The 23,588-nt window shown below is 45.7% G+C and overlaps 1 long non-coding RNA gene across 1 annotated transcript in view; it reads right to left on the bottom strand.

Annotated features, from left to right (window-relative positions):
• The window catches only part of LOC135294694 (uncharacterized), a 33,560-nt gene extending 17,115 nt beyond the window's left edge, over positions 1 to 16,445 (bottom strand). The window contains exons 1-2 of the long non-coding RNA XR_010356774.1: positions 16,210 to 16,445; positions 15,591 to 16,046 (exon numbers count right to left, since the gene is read on the bottom strand). This is a non-coding gene — a long non-coding RNA (uncharacterized LOC135294694). The remainder of the gene's footprint in view (positions 1 to 15,590; positions 16,047 to 16,209) is intronic.
• Between the last annotated feature and the right edge of the window lie 7,143 nt (positions 16,446 to 23,588).

The following is a 23,588-nucleotide window of genomic DNA, read 5'->3' as shown; positions in this document are numbered from 1 at the left end:
CCTAAACCCAGGAGTAATAAAATTAAGTTTTGTCAAAGTCACTGAAGCATTGAGCTGTTCCTGAGCTATAACCTCTCTGTACATTTCCCATTTTCCATGCTCCAGTATCTGAGGTAAAAGCTTCCTTTTTCAAAGAAGGAAGGTTCTATCAAATACAATTCCAGTCCTGGAGTGGGAAAAGTGAATAAACATTCAAAATTTATATTCTTAAATGTAATGAATTTTAAAGACAATCTTGTGTTTTGAGACCTGACGTGTGCTTTTTTATCATTTGGAGCTGGCAAAAGTACAAGTGTCTGGGGAAGTTTTAAAACCTGTTTACATTATAAACAGAGTACATTGCTCCCATTCCCCACTCCAGATCAGCTATACTGGGTTTTTAAAAGTGCCTATCAGAAACATCAGCTCCCCTCCTTTGGGGGTAGCAAGATCTTCTCTAAAATGATTGTGTTTGCCCTCTAGAAAATTCAGCTTCACAGGTGGAATCGGGCCCTGACAGAAGGTCACACTGACGTGGAGGAACAGCAAGAGGGATAAACAGCTCTGGGCTGCCCTTACTCATGCAGGGATGCAGGTGCTCAAGTGCGAGACACTTGGGCGACGCGCTGGGAGAGGAAGCTGGCTCTCTGCCTGAGCATGGCAGCAGCTGAGATATTAATTCCATGCTGCTGCGAGCGCCGAGTTCCCTCAAAATGAAAATAAGGCAGTTGTAAAGAGAAGTGGAGACCCAGGGTTAACTGTGATATCCTGCAGGAGAAGATAATATTGAAGCGTTGTCAAGCGCTTTCACACGCCCCGGTCATTTCATCTTTGTGTCCGACACAATGGCCGGGAAGGGAGCACAGCACTTAAGGCTCAGAAGGGAGAGCAGATAGGGCAGAAGTAGCTAAAGGGCTTGGAAGGTCAGAGAAGAGAAGAAAAACATTTCCATGTTTCTCACAGCAACCTGAGCAATAATCCTGGAACATGGACACAGCTGCAGCTGGCAAAAAAGATGCAAAACCAACAATAAAATCCTCCTGGGATTAGGAAACAGTGAGGAGCTAGACTGAAAACCAGACGCATTTCAGAATAAATTCTGTGTTTCAAAAGCAATGATGTGAAAGGCACATGAGCCACAGTAATAAAATGTGATATGAGCTGTTACCGTAAACAGGGAGGAATAATTGACAGGGAACTAAAACAGATCTGCACAGCATGTATAGCCCAGGGCTCTGCAAGCCTATGGCTGAATGAGAGGAAGAGGAGTGGCGTGGGGAGAAGTCAGAGAGAGACTGACAAATCACAGCCAAAAAATAAATAAACCACACAACAGCCCATGATCCCTGAGACTGAAGATTCAGCGGGAATGTGTCTTGTGGTGGATCGGCAGAAAGAATAGTAGGCAAAAAACAGACTCAGTCTTAGCCCAAACTAGAGGTATTGGTATTTTTAGATATAAAAATAATGCAATGAAAACCAAATGTCTTTGGGGCTGAAGAAGAGAGACAGTGTTTGTGAATTGGTTGGCCAATTTGTTTCATCCTTTGGGCATGTTTGCTATCAAAAACCTGCAGCTTAGGAGAAAGTGGCCAGTTTGGATGTGAAGGGGAGAAAATCCATGGCTGGGATCTGAGACACAGCACCACAAGCAAAAGCTCTTTGGAAAACAGTCTGGTGTGGTGATGGAGTAGCCAAAGATACAGGATAAACAGCACAGAGTGCAGAAAGCTGCAGCTGAGCAAAGGCTTTCCAGAATATCTAGCAGGTTATGACATTCTTCTGACACATACCATAGACACATGAAAGTATGTGCACACACAAATGTATGCATGCTGTGTGTGTGTGTGTATGTTTATGGACTTCAAAAGCACCTGAGAATAACTATGAGTGGTGTTTGTTCCAACAGAAAAGGATGTTGCTATTTCACAGTTCAACAGAGGGGTGCTGCACAGCCTCTTTCATGGAAACCATATCCCAGAAATGCTCAGTGAGTTAAATAATACAGGGACTGCTTTAAATAATAAATAGCAGTGTACAAACGAAGGATGCTGAGAGACTGCAGGAAAAGAACACCAGTGATGTTTGCAGCTGATATTAGAAAAAGATGGAGGGGCAGATGGGCACTTGGGGACTAACTATTGGATAAGAAGGGAGCATTCCTTTGTGCCCCACAGCATGTGGGGAGCTGGCTGCAGCAAGGGCCATAGTCATGCTTCCTGGGTGCCTACACCACTAACACACACTGGATGGTTAGCAGCAATCCCTGCTCAAAGCAGCAGAAAACTAGGGGGGGTTTTACCACTGTCACCCCTACAGCCACAGACAAATGCACACAGATGGGTGGAGAAGTATCACTTAGTCCCATTCCATTCCTGTTTGTGATGTTTTCTTCCCCCTTTTGGTCTTACAATGCCCATTCTGCATTTGGGCAATTTATGCAATTTCTCAAGCAATCTCCACGGAGGGACCTTGTAACCATTTCTCAGTACCTTGCAAAAACTGTTTATACCTTAATTGGGATGCAGATTTTTCAGTGCTGCTTCTGAATAACGAAAATGTTTTTTCCATACAGGTGAAGAGAAGTGTGTCAGCCTTTGATCATCAGTAGCTATCCCCTACCTAATATATAATTGGCTATGACAATGTCATTTCCTTGTATCTTGTGAGTATTAGGAAAGATGGGCAGATAAAGAACAAGAATTGAAATGAAACTCTGATGATGAATACAAACTCCTGCCATTACAGCAAATTCATGCCATGTCATAAGCAAACTGAAAATGTCTGAGCATTCATTCTTTGGTCATTTGCCCTCCCTGCCTGCTCAGAAAACAAGAATAGGGGGAAGTGCAAGAAAGTCAGTGATGTCCAGAGGAAAAAAGTAGAGAAAAGGACTTCCTGCTTCACTAAACCTTGGGATTTGACACTTTCTGGGTTCTCCAAAGGCTGAGAGGCAAGAGTATCACCTCAAAGAGTGCTTAGAGCCCTGTAGACTCAATCTTGTGTGTTTTGACATATGTTTCAATTTGTTTTGCTGAGATCTTTAGGACAAGAGGCAGATCTTTCCTACATGCTATGTGTCTCTCTCTCTGAATGCCTTTGTTTCGTGGACATTGTAGAGGAACCTACAATCATGGTACATCTAAGCCAGTCTGCTTGACATTGTGGAAAACTGCTCTGTGAGTCTGTTCAGAGCCCTGTCATAGATTTAAAAAAAAAGGTTCTATAGATTTCCTCAGGCTTTGGATCAGATTCTGCAAAATATGCTCAACACTGATTTTGCATTAAGCTATCACTTATATATGCTGAGATTCATCATTTTCAGAGAGGGACAGCTATACAAGAAAGATACTCCTGGCATTACATTTTCTTCCAATGACATGAAGATGCAGTGTAGTACATATATTCATTTTGTTCAAGGTGCCTGTTTAAAGGAGGGGAAATAAGAGAATAAGCAAAATTGTCCTTCCCATGTCATTATCAGCCCTGGTGTGATTAGGAACAGAAGTGTCATTACTTGAACAGCAGACATGAGAGTCTGGCACCCTCACAGAGCTGGATGACCGTCTGTGATGGCTTAAAGGGAAAAAAAGCTTTTCCTGTTAAACAACTTCTTCGTAAGTAAAAGATGTGCCAATATCCATCTCCATTATTCCTCTGCATATTGCACTGTGAGCACCTGGAGGTATCTCAGACTCAGCATTTTAGTTTGGATTACCTGAGTGCTTTTGATGTGACTTTCCTGGTTATGCCTCATCTCCTGCTTTGGCTTGCAGAGTGGAGCAGCCTTAAAGCTGCTAACAGTGATTCAGTCCACAGGTCCAAACCAGAGCTGGTCTGAACCAGCCCCCCCACCCCAAATGCTTTCACTGCACAGGTCTGCTCTGATGCACCTTCACCTCTTGCTTATGAAAACACACCTGAGATACCATTACCAAAACTACTCCAAGTTAGCCCTTTGTTCATCTTTCTGTTTTAACAGCAGAGATCTGTTTATCCACTGAGCAGCAACCATGAAGCGCAGCAAGGTCCCACATGGCATTGACGTCTCTGCCAGGGCAAAGATGATCTTCCTACCAGGAAAGCATTTGTTCTCATTTGGGAGTCCTATGGGCATTACTGGTCAGCCAAGTCTGTCTTGGTTAATTAATCCCTGACCCATCATTTTGTGCTTTGCAGGTAGCCCCAGTAGTGTTTTTTTACTGAGACCTGATGCTTAGGGAGGTGATTATGCAGCATCCTCCCTTCCCAAGGTAACTTCACAGCCATTGCAGTGCCAGAAATAATGTGATATGACCTCAGATATCTAGCTGAGTGATTCCTGTGCAACAGGGGATAATGAAATTCAAGTGTCTGTCTGCAGTGTTTGCAATCAGCTGCCTGACACAGCCCAGGCTGCTGTTTGGAAACAGCACACACAGGCAGCAATCAGGTGGCTGCTCTGGCAAGAGGTGTCACTGATGGGTGTTGCTATCTCAGCTCTGGGTTTGGTGGCTGCCCTGCACACCCCCAAGAAGAGAGAGAGACAAAGCTTGATGCAGTGACAGGCACTCTCAAACGCTGCCATCCGACATGGCAAGGGACAGGGAGTTGCCCTGAATGAGAATTGGCCACCAGCACTCACCAGGGCTGCCTGCACAGTTTGTCTGGGCAAATACAAAGTTTCAAACAGGTATAAATCCACTACTTGCCTAATGAGCTGGGCTAATAATCAGCCATTCCCTGTTCAAATCCTTTCTTCTTCCTACCTGGAACTTGTGTACGATTGTTCTTAGCTGCACTGTTTTTCAAATCTAGCTTAGCTAGATGATGACAGATCTATCTACTTACTGCCAGAAAGTGCTGCCCTTGTGAGTATTTATAGATCACAGCCAAAGTCAGCTCTTGATCTTCTCTGGACCGAACTTGAAGTTGTCATGGAAAATACTGACTGAGCTCTCTTTTTTGACAATTACTTGGACATCTATGAGCCAGTCTTTAATTTCACCAATGCAATACTGGCTACACTGATTTTTTACTTGTCTTTTTTTTTTTAATGAGAAGGACACATGCAACTGTCAAATAGATGTCTCTTACTTCCAGCGATCTATAAAGATAATTTTAATCAGATAAATTAAAAAAATTTCATTTTTATAAGAGGTTTCATTGATTGCTTTTAAGAAAATAGGTTTCAGCATTTGCTGGCATTGAGTATGCTCCCATTCATTAATGCTTTATTCACCTCCCATATGTGCTTAGCAATAATTTTGCCTGGGACTAGTGACAGACTGATTGGACTTGGGAAATCCAGGTATGGACTCAGAGTTTGAAGGGGCTGGCATGCTGCTGGCTGGCACATGATCAGCATGACACCAGGCATGCATTACCACTGCACAGGTGTCCAGCCTGCCTGCGGGGGGACCAGACAGGTTTGAAACCAAATCTTCTGCACATGCAGGGGAGCAGTGCCCAGTATGTCCCACCCATTTCTGGGGACAACCCTGGGTCATGCTGTTTAACCAGCAGTCATTTCTCTGGCCCTTTGTAGCTTCCCCTGCCTTTCAATATGTTCTACAATATGTTCCAGTGTTTCAGGAAGCTCCTCAGACACTTCTTTCAATATTCTTGGTCACAGTTTTCTGGTAGTACTTCTGTGTGCTGCTGTGATGTCTGCAACAATCTACCCATTGCTGCTGATGAGACAGAAAGTATTTCTTCCTTCCTGTGAAATAAGCACATTCCATTTCTTTCCAAATACACAACACAAATATTCAATGAATATTTCTTCTGTTTGTGTTATCAAAATTGGCAATTCTGCCACCTTTAACATTGTAGCTACAGGGGCTGACAAAGGGAAGAGATGTTACTGAACCTGATGAGTGGCACTTCTGTCAGAAGGAGAATGGGTGTGAAATGCCAACAAAAAAGTTAAAGTATGAAATCACAAGGAGGTTATAACCAATCAAAATACCAGGTTCTAAAATGCTTTCCACACTCCCTTCCATTCCTTAGGATCTAGGGACAAAAAGAAAGAACTACTTTAATACTACTATTTCCATGCAGAAGATTGTTTGATATGGCAATACAGATAGCATGAGGATTTGATGGTCCAAGAGGTCCCTATGAATCTTATCCTCCTGTATGATTGCAAGGATTTTGTTAGATCTTAGTATACTTAAATAATGCCTTCTTGCCCTTAATCTTTAAACCTAGGATTTTTTCATTAATGTTTTATCTTCTTCCATCAGCTGTCTCTTTCCTAACTGGTGACTTGTTTGCACAGCCACCAGACTTTCTGTTATTCTCATTTGTTCATATAATAAGGTTTGCAATAATCACTGTTGCTTGTCACTTTCACTTTTGTCTTTACTAGGATGGATTTGAGACCAGAAAGCCTCTCACAGAATGACAGGTTGTGGGTTTGGGAGGAATCTAATAGTTTTTTTCAAACACTTATTTCTATGCTAAATTTTTTTCCTTGCAACAATTATTTGAGTGTAGCTGACCTCTAGAAATTGTCTATGGAAAGAACCAAATAGACTCCTGCAGGCTCAGAAGTGGTCTGTCTGCACCCAGAGGAGTTTGTCAGGTGCTTCCAGAGAGGGAACCAGCTCTCTGAGGGACTTGTTTTTACTCATCCTGAAAGCAAAGATATCCATTATTCCCTGCAAGTATAAGATTGTTTCCATAGTGCTGGCTCCAAATCTGTAAGATCCAACTCCCTTGCTGGGACTTTGGTGTTCAGCCAAGCCCCAGCTACCAGGGTGGGCTGCCAGGTCTGGCAGTCCTGAGGAGCTGGGAACCCAACAGGCACTTCCATGTCTGGAAGTGCCCGTGGAGGGCTGGGAGGTGACACAGGGCACGCAGACGGGTCATTTCTCACCAGGGTACAGCACCCAGGGATGTCAGCAGTTCTGTGCAGAGCAGCACAGCACTGTTTGGTGGTTAATATGTGGCTTGCAGGGCAAAAAAACCTGAGCAACCCCTGATGAAAAGTAGACAGGCTGTAATTGAGTCTCTTTCAGTTTATACCTTGCTGGCAGCTTAGCTTCAGGAGTGCCAGAAAAGAAACCCTGTGCACTGAAGAAACAACAGCTCCGGGCAGGCAGAGGCATTTTCCATACATGACCTACGGTGAATTGCCGCTTTATGTTCAAGCTTCAACACTTCATTAGCAGCAGGGTTATTGGCTGCTCCTCCCTCCAAAAAACCACAGAGGCAGCACTAAGTGCTGGAGTGAAAGAGGAGTAAGCACTTTTCAATTAGCCACCAACTTTATGAGACGTGAGACTGCGGCAGCAGCGCGGAAGGTGCCGGGGTCCCCGGGCTGGGCTGCAGCCGGCAGTGCAGCCCAAGGGCAGCCACAGGCACGGGGGACTCAGCCTCTCCACTTGTTCCTTAAACCTGCTGCTCATTTACAGCCATAAATGTCACGTTTGGCTGCAGTGGCATAAATAACAGGTGACATTTTAACAATATTGTCAGCACCATGCGGGGCGTCTTCTCACATTGATGAGTTATGTGAGGCCAATGCGAGTTTTGTGGGGTTTGTTAGTTCTCCTCTCTCAAGGCAATTGCCTATTTGCTCCTGAAAACAAATGTTAAATTAAAAACCACTCATATGCATTGCAAATAGCTTCTCAGGAGGATTTCTGATGTTGTAAAATGGCAGAGCTATAACTCTGAGTGAGTGAATACTGGAGGATGAGAGATGGCTATGAAGGGAAGTATCCTCCATGCACATGTCGTGAGCAATGGGATGGAAATTGCTCCTGATAATTTAGTATTCTGAACATGGCAACTTGGCTTTAACAACAGGTTTTGTTGTAAAAACACATTCTCTATGTGGGTATCTGCCTCTCAGTGTCCTGGGCCTTTCACATACCTGGAACAATCCATTAGAGTAAAATGGAATATGTACATATACATGCATGATGTAGCAAAATCTTCTCTTGCTGCCATCCTTTGATTATTTCTAAATGACACAACTGAGTGATTTATCACAGAAATACATGGGAAGTCACAGCCTGATTAAAAGAGAGGGAAAAAAACCCCATCACTTCACAAATATAAATAATAAAAGTCTGGAAGTCTGCACTTTGATCCAAATCATATTGAGAATTTCAGGCCATTTAACAATATTTTACAAGCCGTTTCAAGCCACACAAAGACTTAACCCCGCTGCCAGTCAGCAACAGCAGCGTGGCAGCATGGTGGCAGGGAGGGAGCACTACACTGTCCCTCATTTTCCTTTGGCACTCCTTTCTGCCTCCAAGTCAATGTGCTCAAATGCTCCTTAAAACCCCCTGTGTTGGCTCCATTACTCCCTCCCTGTCACCCACACTCGGTGCCAGAGAAGGGATCTGCTGAACTCTCATCATTGCTGAGAAAAAAACCAGCCTGGAGAAGAAGGATCCCCAATGGCTCCCAGTGGCCTGGGTTCATCTGTCCCCATGTCTTTCTCTTCTACCTGCAAGAGGTGTGGAACACCAGGGGTTGTGCACCTGCAGTCCTGCAGCTCTTATGTGATTGATTTCTGCAGCAGCTTTACCTCGACACCCCCTCCTGCACTGAGTGCAGTGCAGGGTCCCATGCACTGCTGCTGCTGCCTTGGTCACCCTGCAGAGTGGGAGTGGGCTGTGCTCCCACTCTGGCAGCACTGCTCGCATCAGGATGGATCCAAACTGCGTGTCCAGCTGCCTCCTTTGCTGGGGTGTGCATTTCAAAGGATATTTAGAGCTTGGATCTGTGACAGTTTGGACTCATGGCTGATCTGACACCTACACCTATTTTTAATTTTAATTATATGCTGAAACTCTGTTTTTTTTTTTCTTGAAGCATTTCTGCCACACTGCAAAATCCCCAGTCTGGTTATGGGCATGCATTGCAACAGAAGAGATGGAAACTTCTTATCCTGAGGCCAGGGGCTTATTGCTAACATTAAATTTGGGACTTCCAATGCAGAATCAGTTTGTTTCACCCAACCTAACAATGTACCTGGAGTATCTTCTCCATTTTGAGGTTCCCCAGTGAGGAAACATGTTAACACAGAGCTCAGCAGCAGGTCTCCAAGATGGTTAGGGAAGGGCAGTGTGACATATGGGGAGAAGCTGGGTGAACTGGGTTTGTTCAGATGGAAGAGAAGGTACAGGGAGATCTTAATGTTGTCTGCAGTGGGAAGGCAGAGAAGATGGAGCCAGATTTTTCTTGGAGATGCACTGTAGCAGAGACAAGTGTGAGGTGGGATGCGAGCAATTTGGAAAATTGTGGTATGGGAAGAGCTCCTTTATCCTTATAAGGGTTATCAAAGATTGAAATAGAGTCCAGAAAAATTAGGAAATCTCTCTTCTTGGAGCTATTCATGACTCTGCTGGACAAAGCCATAAATAACCTGCTTTAATTGGGCCTGCTGTAGTGGGGCCTTCGGCTGGATGGCCTCTGGAGCACCTTCCTGACTTCAATTAGTTTGGGATTTGGTGAACATCATTTATTGAGCTATGCTTTTCCTCTAAAATGAAAAAATACCTCTTTGATGAGAAGATAATATGCTTGTTATAAACCCTGTCCCCTGGGATCTCTCAGAACTGGACAACTAAAGTACTAAATATATGCACCACCATTCAGAGCTGGTATTACATTGCCAGCACTTCACAGTTAATTATTTTTTGCTTTCAAAGGAGGAAAAGTAATTTAAAAAATAGTTTAATATCAGTCTCACACCAAAGGTGTTTCTTTCTGCTTTTCTTCTATAAACCATCAGTAGCATTAATTAAAATTTTCATTTCTTTTCCAGTTCCTTTTCTACTGTGAAGACTGGACCTTTAATAAGTAGCTGCCACCTCAGCAGTGGGTCCTTTCAGAATCAGGGCTGGAATTTGTCAAGGAGATACACATGTGGGATCTTGAGGAGAGGGGCGTGATGGTGTCAGAATTACAAAGGCTCTGCAATCAGCAGAGAAAGCCAGACCTTATTGTAAGTCATGATCCATAATCCCAGGAGCACTCCAGCACTCAAAGCTACTTCTCGAAGGATCTGCCCAGCTCCCAGGAAGGTAAGACTGGAAAGGACAGAGCCTTAATGTATTTAGTCTGTCCTCCTAGAGAGACTGTTCCCTATCTGCCCCCTGTCTATTTCCAGGACCTGGCAGTGCTGCTGGGCTCCCAGGTCCCAGTCCTCCCAACTCCATCACTGCTTCTCAGCAAGGAAGAGGGGTGACCTCAGCACATACTACTCCCCTAGACTGCCCTGAGTTTGGAGACTAAAAATGGACCATCAGGGAAGCAGCATGCTGAAGTGACAGGACTCTTCTGGAGTCTGTCACCCTATAGTGCTAATATATCCCTTTGAGGATGCTGTAACTTAGAGCACAGCAGCACATATTCCAAGATTTGGGCATATCAAGCCCACAGGGTCCTGCTGTGCACCTTGCTCCTCTCTAAGTAATTGCCAGATTTCTGGACCCCTTTACTACTCTGAATATTGATCAGTCTTCAGGAACAGTGCCAGGCTCAGCAGTGATTCCTCTGGAGCATTCTGTCTCCAGTGGGAGTGCTGAACTTTTCTTCCCACCTTTGCTTCCAATCTCATCCTTCATTCATTTGTGAGCATTTGATGTGGAAGATGGTTGGAGAAAGTATGGGATAACAGCTGAATTTTCCTTCTTTGTATATCTGGTGAGGGCATTTCAGGGCACTTAGTGTGGGAAAGTGCAGCTCTCTGACGAAGAACTTCCACTCACACTGTCTGCAATGGTCCCGAGAGATCATTAATTCTGTTTATTCCAGTTTCCACTATCTGATGAGCATGGAAATCACATCCTGTACAGAAATTGGACACACTTGTTTCCTGCTGCTGCTCTGGTACCTGGGCAGTGAGGCTGTGCTATACTGCCAAGAGCATCATCACTGGCTCACTTCTGCTCCCTACTCCAACTCCAGACTTGCAGGCCAAGAGTGGCACAAACAGAGATGCTCTGATGGCCTTCTGAGGATGCCTATTCATCAAGCAATGAGGACAAGAAACTAAAATGTGTGTATTTCTATGCAGAACAGGTGAATCCATTTGGCCAGCAAGTACTAGAAACCCCATACACTTTATCACCAAATCCCAGTAAAACACTTAGATTCCAGATGTCACACAGATTCCAGCGCCATCAAGTCACAGGCACAAAGCTGGAACACTGGGCCCAACAGCTTTGTGCAAGGTCTAAAATCAGGTAAGCCTTGGGTTAACTTAATTGTACACAAATATTTGAGATAAGACAACACAATTTGAGATAAGGGCACTGTATTCCACACCTCACCTCTCATGCAGAGGAGAACATCTTAGAGACAAGTCATATATTTCTTTCTGGTACAAGTACTTCAATAATCTCTCTAAATAAACGTGTATTCATGCAAACACAGGCACATGTATTACATCCTCACCTTGAGAGTGTTTTTCCAGGGATTTGTCATTCACACAGCACTACAGAATAATGCTGTGAGCTCAAACAAAATTAGATATGGTATTTTCAATTTGGCCTACTCAAAGATATCCTCTTTGTGTAGGATGTACAGAAAGAGTTACTTGTTAAGCTTTCAAGGTTGTGGTGCTTGCTGTCAATATCTTGGATTTCCCAGCAGGGCATTCTGTGTGGCAAGTTCTCTACATGGTTTACTTACAAAAAAACCAGAAGCCATGGCAGACCGGGACATCCTGCAGGCCCAATAGGGCAGACCAATGGATTTAATGTTACAGGCATCAGAAACCAGACTGTATTTTTAGTTTGTCTGATGTTGCAGTTCCATATGACTTGGAAACTGAAGGGGTTTGTCAGACTTGTGTCATCCTTTCTAAACCATCCTTCAGGTGAACGGGCTCAGAGGCATCTCACACCTGGGTTTGCTGCTGTTTTTTTCTCCTGCTTGTTTAGTTGCAAGACTACTTGTTAATCTTCAAATTATGTTTGACATTTCACTGAAAATAGTCTGGGTTATAAACATCTCAGGTGTCAATGTCTGAGTGCATTTGCCTACCATTCTGGTTTGCATCTCTTTCTTACTCTGCCCGTTCAGCAGCTGTCTCCTTGGTGATGACTGTGTTTGAACCTGGAACCCGATTTAGACACAGGTTTGGGTTTAACCAGTTAGAGCTGCCTGGCAGGTGGACATTCAACTCCAAATGAGAAAAAGTTACTTCAGAAGGTCTGGCAAGGAGCCAGAGAAGTGGTGGCCATGAGCACACAGCTACTGAGAAGTCACAGGGAACCAAGGCTCAGTCTCAGAGTAGGTGAAGTCACTTGATGAACCTTGCTCCTTATCTGATTCTGGATTTCAGAATGGCTATGTCCCACAAAGCATTTCCTGTCACCTTTGGTCAGAAGAACAGCCAAATCCAGGCAGGTGAGGACTAGTCTTCACATGGGAGATCTTTACCACTCCATCTCACCCTGATGTTAATAAAATGGTTTGGGTCATCTTCTTCCAACCCCCTGCCATGGGCAGGGACACCTTCCATTAGACCAGGCTGCTCCAAGCCCCATCCAGCCTGGTCTTGAACACTTCCAGAGATGGGGCATCCACAGCTTCTCTGGGCAACCTGTGCCAGTGCCTCACCACCATAACAGTGAAGAATCTCTTCCTAGTATCTACTCAAAACCTGGCCTCTTTCAGCTGCAGAGACAGGCAGCCTGCAGAAGGCTGAACACTGTTCAGCAATAAGTATGTGATCCAGCAATAACTCTGTGGCCAACATTCTCAAGAGCACACCAACTTACATAATTTTTATAGGATTTAAATGAAAACAGTAATTCATCAGAAATATGTGAGGAAGTGAGTCTCCATCTGACAGACATCCTCCCCATACTAAGAGACACAGAAGCAATTATCTGCATGCCTTTTCCTATGCAAGTGGATTCGTGTTATGCCTCCGTCTCAGAAGATATTCAAATGTGACTTGGGATTAATTAAATCTCAAGACACCTGGAGGGCAAGTCAGAAGCATGTACATTTTCTACACCAGACATTTTAAACTGTGGAAAAAGGAATATTTTACCAGCAAGTCCTTATGGTCTTGATGGGGGAGAGGAACTGAAGACCAGCTTGGGAATTTCAGGGCAGAAAGGCAGAAGAACCCAAACCATGAAAATGTAAGTGCGTGTAATTGCAGCTACCACCTGATGCAGCTGATGGTCTCTGGTGTCCAGCAGCAATTGAAGGGCTGAGAGCTTCCACTGGTGCTGCACATTGTGCAGGTGACACAGCAGCCCTATTAACAGCAGACCCCTTTTGGTGACACATCTGCTGATGGCAGCAATTAAGAGTCTCAGCTCCTGTAAAGAGGTTCAAGGTTGCCCCACTCTCCTTCCCCATCATGTTCCCGCCATTTGGGCAAGGAAAGATGTGCAGGGTCCTCCACCTCCATGCAGCAGGCACCTGCTACTGATATTTCCATCATACATGAGCTCACATATCAGAGTACTGGTCTCTGGAAATAAATTAATCTCAGAGCAAAGCCCCAGTGCCCCTTGACTCCAGCTCAACACCTTTCTTGAGCTTTCCCACTACATCAGCTCTCAGATCCCCAGTAAAACATCACTTTGATGCAGCTCCTAATTGGTAGATACTGTTCCCTAAAGGATTAGAAACTGGTGAAGATTTTAGTAGAATGCGAAGAAGTTAAGAGGAAGAAAAGAGCCAACACTGTCCCCAAGGAAAAGCTCAAGAAAAGATGAGATGGCCAACATGTCACCGTGCCTCAGCCAGAGCAGAGGAGCTGTCCATCTCCCTGCTACCACCCTGCCTAGGAAAGCAGGCAGCCCAGCAAACCCTGATGGAAAAACTGTACCATAATCTGTGTTACCAAATCATGTGCTACCATGTTGCCTGGAGGAAAGAGCTCAGTGACACAGATCATTTGGGCTCGGTTCATGTGCTGTGCTTTCCCACCCAGCATGGTTTGTTCGGGTGCCCGAGCCTTTGCTGCTTTTAAATTAAGTTCCAGAGCCATTTCACAACCCACAGCAGCTGTGGGACTCCTGCTGCTGCCCCTGCTCTCTGTATTAAGGGACCTGTCTCTCTGTAGAAACACTTCTGACATCGATCTCTCTGCTCCCCATCCCTTTTCCACCCCCAACTCTGACTTGCTGGAGACAGGATGGGTGCTCTGCCACGTTATGGGGCTACCTGACAGCCACAATGAGGGAGCACATTATATTTTAGAGCTCTGCCTAATTAATTCCCATCCCGCACCCCTACATCCAGTACGGAGTGGAGACATCTCAGTTTTCTTATTCTCCCAATGAGGGGAAGCTGCAGCACAGCAAACTTCCACAATTCATTCCTGGGCATTACGAGAAGGCACATAGAGAGGAAGCGAATGCTGAGTGTCCCCCTTCCCCTGCAAAGTAAAATATGGGATAAAAAAGGCATCTCATGAGTAGGACTTAACCTCGGCAGCATCCCTCTCCAGCGCGCTGTGCTCGGAGGACAATTAAATTACACTGCCGTTTCCCTTTCATCATGATCCGATTTACAGGGGAATTAATAGGGGCAGAGGAAGAGGCCTGCATGAAGCCAAAGCCAGGGCAACTGGCGTCTCTGAGCCTTCTTGAAAAACAGGAAGCTTGCCAGGATGTCTTTATTAGGGAGGAGAAGGGGGAGAGAGGAAAGGGCTGCTGCAGGAATGAAAGGCAGATACAGACGTCAGCCTTGTTTACAGCAGGGATTTTGCACTGGTGCAGCTAAACCCTCCAGTTCAAAATCCACCCATAGACATCTGCCACCAGCACAGCTGGAAAAAAATCACAGCTGAGACTTCTTAGCAGCTGCATGAAGAAGAAAGTCGGCCATACAAGAAGGGGTTTTGTCGTGTGGCTTGATCGTGTGGCCCCAGAGGTCACACGTCTGAGTGGTGATTTCCCATATTTCCCTGAGGAACTGCTCCTCCCCTGAGCTCACAGGATCGACATCCCCATGGAGCAGCCTGCAACAACCCTGTCTTACCTGACAGTGCCACCCTGACGGTGACCAAGCCTGTCACCCAAGTGGGACAGCAGGTGTCACAGAGACACACTCACTTGAATACATAATCAAATCTCAGCTTCTCACAAGTTGTTTGGCCAGGCTGTGAGTGTGCTGCTCTGCAGATGGAGACAGGGAGCTGGCTCTTGAAGAGCCACTTCACATCCAGGCTGGTTATGGCTTGGATGCACTATGCTGCCATCAGCCATCGCTGCTGTTGCCAGCTGTGCTCCAAAGCACTTTGGCAACTTTGGGATAGCAGAGAGCCACAGCAATTAAACCACAGGGCCAGTGAGCTCTGTGCAGGGTGCACATGAGGCTGCTTTTGAAACAATTCCTTGTGTAAAGCCAGAAGAACTCCAAAGGCGTTTGGTTTGGTGGCACTCCTGCTGCTCCAGAGCAAGCCATGTACCTCTGTGCCACGCTGCCTCACACCTGAGAGCAGTGCTGTGGGATGGCACTAGGACAGGCCTGTGCTAACTGGGAACTGGGGTGTACAGGAGCTGGTGGGAACAAGAGAAACAAGGAAGAATGTTTCCAGGTCCATGCTCCCACTCTGCAGAGCCCCTGCAGCACCTTTGCTCGCTGTGCTCTGCTATGTTCCAGGTTATTGAGATTTTTCTGCTTACCTGAGTAGCTGAGCCCTTGGATGAACTTCCAGTGTCCAGACTGTGGAAAGGGAGAGGAGACATGGTGCCCCTGGGAAACCATATCTCAGGTAGTTATATTGACTGCATCCTTAAATTTACATCTCCAGTGCCTCTGGCACTGGAAAGGCACGGTGATATTTTCTGCATCTAATCCTTTTTGAAGGTTGACTTATGATTAAACTTTTGAGATGTGTTGGAATTCCTCAGCTCATGTTAACTCCCCTCTGCATAAGGGACAGTCTCTCCAGATGACAGATCAAGTAGCAGATGAGGGACATCATTGTCATTTTTCTCCAGAGCTGGAGAAAAGCAACTCAGGTCATTGGAGAGTTTCTGAAGAAGCTTCCTGTGTATGGACTTCTCCTTCACGTCAGGGGAATGGAGGTGTTGGAGAAGCAGAAATGGATCAAAACCACTTCTGGAGTCTGGAGATTCCTGGGCAGAAAGAAAATGGTTCCAGGAGTCATAGCAGATAGATCAAAGCTGTACAAAGGTGTAACTGCCTCTCAGGAGCACAAATAGAGGAAATGTCAGTTCTTAATTTCAGAAATAAAATGGTGAAAGGAGGGAAATAAGTAGAGAGCTAAAAGTTACTTACATTCAAAAGAAGCCAAGGATCTAAAATTGCATAGTGAGTTCAGTGGTGGGACTGTGTGTGTGTTACATGCTGGTGAGGAGATGGCAGAGTCTGTGTGTACCTGATGAATTAACAAGCTGTTAATTCCTAATGCCCATCTCCTCCCATCCTGTTTTCACCTGGGTCTGCCTCTCAGGGAGGCCCAGTTCTGATACAGCTTTGTCAGTGGGACCAGGGGTCTGAGGTCAGATGCTCATTTAAAGGGGGACCTTATTATGCAAATAATACCCTGCTGCTTTGTTTTAATTACTGTTGCTTGAATTATGACATTAGTTCTGAGTGGCAGGGCCACTGCTGTGTTGTCATTGTCACCCATGGTCCCCCAACAGCCACTCAGCCCAGCTCCTTGACCCTGATCTTGGCTATACCCCATCGACCTGCCCTTTTCCCACTGCCAATACGGTGCCAGCAGCCAGTTTTGTCTAAAATGTAAAGGGCAATCTCTACTGCCAGTAACGATCAAGCAACCCCTAATGACGATTTGGTGCCTGAATGGTGTGTGTTGGTGAAACATCACTTCTGCTGAGGTTTTACTCAGGCAGTAGTGGCATGAGGACTGTGGGAGACATTGGGACATGTGGCATCCCAACCAGTGACCCTACAAATGCAAGGGGAAGTGTGCCAGGAAAGGGAGGAGGAGCTGGAGAAACCAACGTCACTGATTTCGAAGATGAATGATTCTCTTTATACTCTGAAAGTGACTGAATAAAATGACTAGCATCATCACTGAGCTAAACAGGATTTTCTACTTGTGTTGGATTATTGTATATGACAGTTTGATTAGTCTGATTGGTGTTGATTTGTCCCTAAGAAATGTATTACTTGAATTCAGCCTTATATTAAAAAATTACTTTGAATTATGATACCATTTATTAAAGTTGATTTGTTTTCTCCCAAGAGATGTGTTAGCTTTGCCCAGCACTAAAATTTTTGGAGTGGAGTTCACAGTGCTGGTTCCAGCTGTGGGCAGAGCTGTCTTCCCTGTGAGCATTTGCTCACAAACCACCTGGTCTTGCAGGGACTCCAATCATCCCATCCACTTAGTAAGGAGACAGCAGATAACCCCTCATACCCTCAGGGACAGTTCACACTGCTCTATTTCACACATTCCAGATAAAACCCTGGAGTTATGAGAAGCACTGCTTTTCCTAATATTATTAAGGCAAAGGAGTTCCTAGGAGAGGAAGGAGGAGGAAAGATTACTGAATCCTTGCTGAAAGCAAGGTGAGATCTTATGGCCTGGGAATGCAGCCAGCACTAAACCCCACTGCACCAAGGTATAAAATTAACCACACATTGTTCCACCTCCACTTCCCAGTTGTGAACAGTGCTTGTACTCACTGAAACCTTCCTGGTGAGCTCCTGTCTGCACTCAGCCTTCCATGACACCGGGACAGAAATCACCCCTCATCTTCAGCCACACATTCTGGAGCCTCTTTCTGACAGAAGGGCACCTGGAGACCCAAACAAGCATTTTGAGGACACCCATGCAAGGTTTTGTGCAGGTTGTATCAGTAAGTGATCAAGGCATCTCTTGGGATGCTGCTGTAGTCTTTGGCTGCTGAAGAGCTGCGGCTCTACTCGCGTGCCCCATAATCTGGAGATGGTCAAGCACCATAAAGTGCAATAAAACACAGACTGACCTCCTCCTCAGGTGGAAAGCAATTTGAGAAGGAGCACCTCATTTAGTCCGCCTGGGAATTGCTGAAGGATGTATTCAGGAAATTTCAAGATTGACCCTGGCAACAGCAAAAGCCCAGGTTATTCAATCCTGTGGCTGTACAGTGTCAGCCATGGCCCCAGCTCCTTTGGTTGCCTCTCACAGCTCAAATGCACTGGGAGCACTCCCTTATAACCATCAGCTTCTCAGTCCTGCCAGGTGAGGGAAATGTTTCCAAGATTTCATTTAATACCTGTATTTAATCCATTAGTTCTCCCTGCAGACCTCCCAAAGGCTGGGCTGTGATTAAGGAGGAGATAAGTGCCCTGTTTATTGCTCTCCTGGTACTTCACTTTCCTCTACACTTTCACAGTTTTCATCCTACAGTCATGCAGTGCCTTGGAAATGTGCATGGGAGCTCCCTGCTCTGTCCCCTTGGGATGGGTTGCAGAGTCCACCCACACTCCAGCAATACAGCTCCTGCTTTCCTCTGAGGCCCTCTGAGATTCTGATTTTATGGAGTTACAGCCCTTGGTGTGAGGAAAAGTTATCAGCAAAATTGACTGACAGTCATCTGCAACCACTTTTTCTCCTTGATTCCTTGCCATTAAGCTGCAGGCTTAATGAGTATCATTTGTTTTGTTATCTCAGTTTAAAGGGAAAATTCATTATTTTTCATATTTTTCCTTTTCAAAATACAAGCGGAAAGCAGCAGGAAGTGGCCAGGTCAGGAAGGAAGGAAAGTAACCATCTCCAGCAGACCACATTCTATGCTGAGTTCTTTCTGGCAATATGCTCCATGAATCCTGCAGCATGGCCATGACTCCTGTAAAAACTAGAGAGGACAAGCATGAGTATTGAATCACAAGAGCTCTCTCTGCTTCTGCAGCTGTCACTGCTACAGCACAGGCTGCATTGGTCTCAATGAACACTTGGCTTCTTCTAGTGCTAAAAAGTGCTGGATTTTCTGTGCAGATCAATCCATTGGCAGCTGTGAGGTCAGAATGGTTCCCATTTCTGCTTCACTGTTACATCCCCAGGAGCCAAAGTGTCTTGCATATGGGACAGAGAAAGGTTCTGGTTTACTGTCCCTTTCTACTCAACAAACATAAATAATCCCTCAGTAATGCACAGTTCATTTCCCCCCCAATATGGACTTCCAGTCTTGATGTTTTTTATTACTGACCTAGGCATAAAGAAGTTTTTATGTTCACTGCAGACTTGGAGTGCCCTACACACTTTCTGCAAACAGGGAGCTGTTCATCTCCTGTTCACTGGCTCTGACCACCTGAACAAATGCACTGCTGCCCACAACATTCATCTGGCTTGTCTTCCATGTTTCTAATGGCTTGACTCACACCTTTCCTGGGACAGATACCATTGGCATGTGAATTAGCAATGCCTCAAGGAGGTCTTTAGTTTGTGGTAGCACCTGCATGCACCAAAAAGGTACTCGAGCTTGCTGCATGAGAAGCAAAAAATGCAAAGAATTAAAGAAAAATAAACCCAACACTGGAAGAGCTGAAAATCTGGCATTTTGACGCATGTTCAGCTGTAAGAACCCATGTCTGCTGTCTGTGGACATCAGCACTTTTAGTCCACACTTCAGGCAGCTGCAATGATGTGACTGTCTAGTTAACAAAAACTCCAATTGTCATTTGCTGCTCCTGGCAGTAACTTCTACCTAAACCATACAGAAGTCCTTATCTCTTAACATTCCCAAAGGGGGACATGTCTGAGGAGGTCTGGGCAGCCCCCTACAGGCCTTTATGTTTGTTTCTCATACACAGACATAAGAGCACAAATTTTGGTGAAATATTTGAGGAAAAAGATATTTTTTAATGTCACAACTGAGCTCAGTTTCACAACTAATTGCTGTGAGGTATTTTTGCACCAAACCTCTCAGCATGGGGAAAGCAGGAGTCGGATCATTCAAATAGACCTGCAAGCTCCTGCTGAAGTTGGTTGCTAACTTGGGACCTTCCTGATGCCTTTATATAACTTACAAGAGGCTGGCACACTTGGAGAATATTACCCTTTCTAATGGGCTCAGAGGCAAGGGAATACACCAGGGTAAACGCTCCATAAGCCAAGTCCTTCTTCATCACATTGTATTTTTCTTTGCTTGGATACAGCACCCATGTGGCCTGGGAGAGTATGCCAGAGTGAAATTTCTCTCATGATGCACCATTTTCTTAAGGACCAATTTCCCTCTAACTCCATTTCCCTCTACTCTTCGGTGTTGTACTGGGAATAGTTTTCATCTCCTGACATCACCAGAAGGGCTGAGAGATGCTGAAAGCATACATCTTATGGGAAGGAAGCACTGTGTGGCAATGGAAGAATAATTGTGGTGACAGGGCAGGGAGAGCAGATATGTCTCTCTACCAAGATTTTACAGCCTCATTTACATTTTTTTTTAAAAAGTTTTTTCTTGTTAGAAGAAGCAGGGAAACATGAGAAAATCAGAAACTCAAAATATTCCCAAGGAACAAAAAGAAAAAGGGTTAAAAAAAATCAAACATACTCCTACCAAATCACATCTAGTTCAAGCAGCAAAGAATGCATGACCAGCCTGGGACTGATGCCTGTTTCCTACACACTGCAGGAATTTCAGGGGCCTGAGCCCAGCCAGAGCTCACTTCTGGAGAAAACACAAACCTACCATCCATTAAACCTCTCTGCTAGGATGTGGTACAGTCATGGCCGAGACCTGCATGGTGCACCTGGAATGAGAGAGCCACATGTCCCAGGAGTGGACATGGCACAAGCTGGAGCTGCTTGGTGGTGGTGATTGTAAAGGGCTTGAAGCTCACTTTAAATTGACACCTACATGTGATTGCAGATGGATTGAATTTAGGACTGACTGATGGGAGAACAACAACCAGCACCTTTGCAAAGAGCAGGTACTGATAATCCAACCGAAATGACCCAAGCAATCATTGCCTCACGTGGGCCAGGGCTGGTTCAGAAACTGCAACCTAAAGCACACCCAGGTCAGACAGTCACAGACATTAGTGGTGTCTGACATACTTGTCCCCCACAATGCATGTCATGAGAAAATAGCAAAAGCATGGACTGTGCTACAGAGCACAGCAAATTTGGCATCGGCTCAGGCAGACTTCCATTGTCAGAAGTGCAGAAAATAAATGCTTAAGACTAGGAGGATCTCTTTACCAGGAGGAACAGAGCCAGGCTTCTCAGCTCTATGCACAATTTTAGCTCACTGCAAAATTACCACTGCTCACCCTCCTTCTTCCAGCAAGTAAGGGGATGGCAGAGGCTGGCGATACAGATTCCAGGTGAAAAATAAGCACAAGCAGTCTGTCAGGGCTTTAATCACATCTATATGAGATGTGATTTTTCCTCCTTGCCAGATGTACCTTTTTTTTGTACACAGACATTAATGCTCGTGAAACAGCACTTGGTCAGCCTTCATTTCCTGGCTGGATCCCTGCCCATTTCTCTGGCTGAGCAGCCCAAGGTTTCCTCCTGCTGCCTGGCCAGCCCTGGGCAGGGCTGGCGCAGTGGTGGCTGTGACAGCCGGGGCGAGCGCACGCAGGGGCTCTAACGCACTGCAGTGCAGCCGCTTCCCTTGCGGCTGCCTCAGCCTCCTCTCTGCCACCCCTGCCTGCTTCATTAGCATCACACCGTTCAAAGGCATGGAAATTAAATTATATTTAGGTCACAAACATATTTTAAGCAAAAATACCTATTATATTGAAAGCATCTTCTTCAGAGACTGTCTGCTGCTTCAGGATGGTTGCACTAGTACTCACTGTCCTTAATGTTTTTTAATGAGATACCAGGTGCTTCCAAAGTCTGGTTTTTGTTTGAATATAAATTAGTCTCATTCTCTCTCTCAATCTAAATGCTGGTAAATAAGAAACTGCTTTCTGGCAGCTCATTTAGGTATCCCAACAAGGCAAAAGCCTAGATTTCCCTGGATGTCTTTGAAAGAGAGATAAAACAGCTCTGCCACAGGGACAGGACTATAGGTCTGAACAGTCTGGTGCTACCAGTGCTCTGCTCTCTGCTTGCTAGCAGGCAGGCAGGCAGGAAGGCAGCTTTCCAAGAGCACCAGCACTCAGACATTGCTCCCCACACTTTGGGCTGCCACTTCTTTTAGCAGTGGCCTCTCCATGACTCTCTGTGGATTCACATCTTAAACAGATTCAAGCATCTGGCTACACCTCCTATCAAGGCTGTACGAGTGATGATCTCCTTGGACTTTGTAAATATTGATCATTATTCTGGAAGCAGCTCAGCAGAAAGAAGGTATTCTTCAGCCCCAGCTCCTCTGCTGCTGGAGACTTGTCTCACAGTCAATACACCTTAAACTAGGGTATATTGTGATGCTTAGGGATCCTTGGCTGTCCACACTTAGATCAATATTCCCAAGCCTCCTGTGAACAAGCCTGGGGCATGGTTACCTAGCCCAAGGCTTCTAGTGGGATAGAGCAGTACCAGTCCTGGACAGCCCAGAGCAATAACCTGGAGCACTGTGTGACACGTCCCTGCTCCAAAGGACAGGGCCCAAAGCTTCCCTCATTTATGCTGACACACACCAGAGGAACAGGGCTGCTGCTGCTCTGCCCCCACAGTCCGCCCCTGGACAGCCCGCTGGCTTGCCCTGCTGCTGACATGTCCTTCCACCTCATCATAACCTTTCCACTTCCATGAAGGCTTTGTCGTGCATTTGATTCCTGAGACAATTTTCTCTCTCCTCCTAGGGAGTCTCAGTGGGAGACAGAGACCTAAGCACAGCAGGCTGCTTCCCCTGCCAGGCCCTCTTGAACTTCACAGCATGTGCTGGCGCTGCAGGCATCACTGAGGGACAGCTCCTCAGATGTCTCAGGAAGGAGGCGATGCTATTTTTCTGCCCTCTAGGATTCCTCCAGGGGATCTTCAAATCCCTTGACTCTCATGGAGTAAGACTGTTTAATCCAAGTCTGAAGGAGGCAGCAGCACAGGAAGAGTTGGATGGAGGAAGCCAATTTTTGGAAGCTTAGTAGAAAATATTGTAATGATTCTGTTCTTCAGGGTTGACAGTGCACATTCTCTCCATCAACAGCTTAGCTCATTTGCTCTGGTCTTTTCTGCACTGGGCCAGAAAACTGCACTGCAGTTTTCTTGACCTGCAGTGGTAGCAGGAACAGAGGCAGCTCTCATCCAGCTGGGAGAGGCACCTCTGACCACTGGGAAGAGGAGCACGAGCAGCCTGAGAAACACAGTTCTCTTTCCAGAGAGAGCTCCAGTGCCCTGCCCTCTACAGAACCATAGAATACTCTGAGTTGGAAGGAACCCACGAGAATCATCCAAGTCCAGCTCCCGGCCCTGCACAGGACACCCCCAAGAATCACACCATATTCCTGAGAGTGTTGTCCAAATGCTTCTTGAATTCTCGGGTATCACTTATCGGATAAAATGCACTTTAGGCCGGAAGCAGGTGCAGAAACTGGTTTGAATGGAGTTAGAACATCCACTAAGGCTTGTCAGCGTTATTGGGTTAGCGTTAATGCAGCACATATGGTCCAGCAGGCAGGGGAAATGGCTGGGCCTTCCTCAGAATTGATGGCTTTATCCCTTGCATTAGCACCAACCTGCTGGCAGTGCCTGGCTTTGTTTGCAGAGGCTGTTTTTCCCCTGCCATGCATGCAGACCTCTGTTCAGCTGCAGG

Source organism: Passer domesticus, chromosome 2, assembly GCF_036417665.1.
Source record: "Passer domesticus isolate bPasDom1 chromosome 2, bPasDom1.hap1, whole genome shotgun sequence".
NCBI classification, from domain to species: domain Eukaryota; kingdom Metazoa; phylum Chordata; class Aves; order Passeriformes; family Passeridae; genus Passer; species Passer domesticus.
Note: the sequence above shows the minus strand (reverse complement) of the source record. Positions and strands in the feature narration are given on the sequence as shown.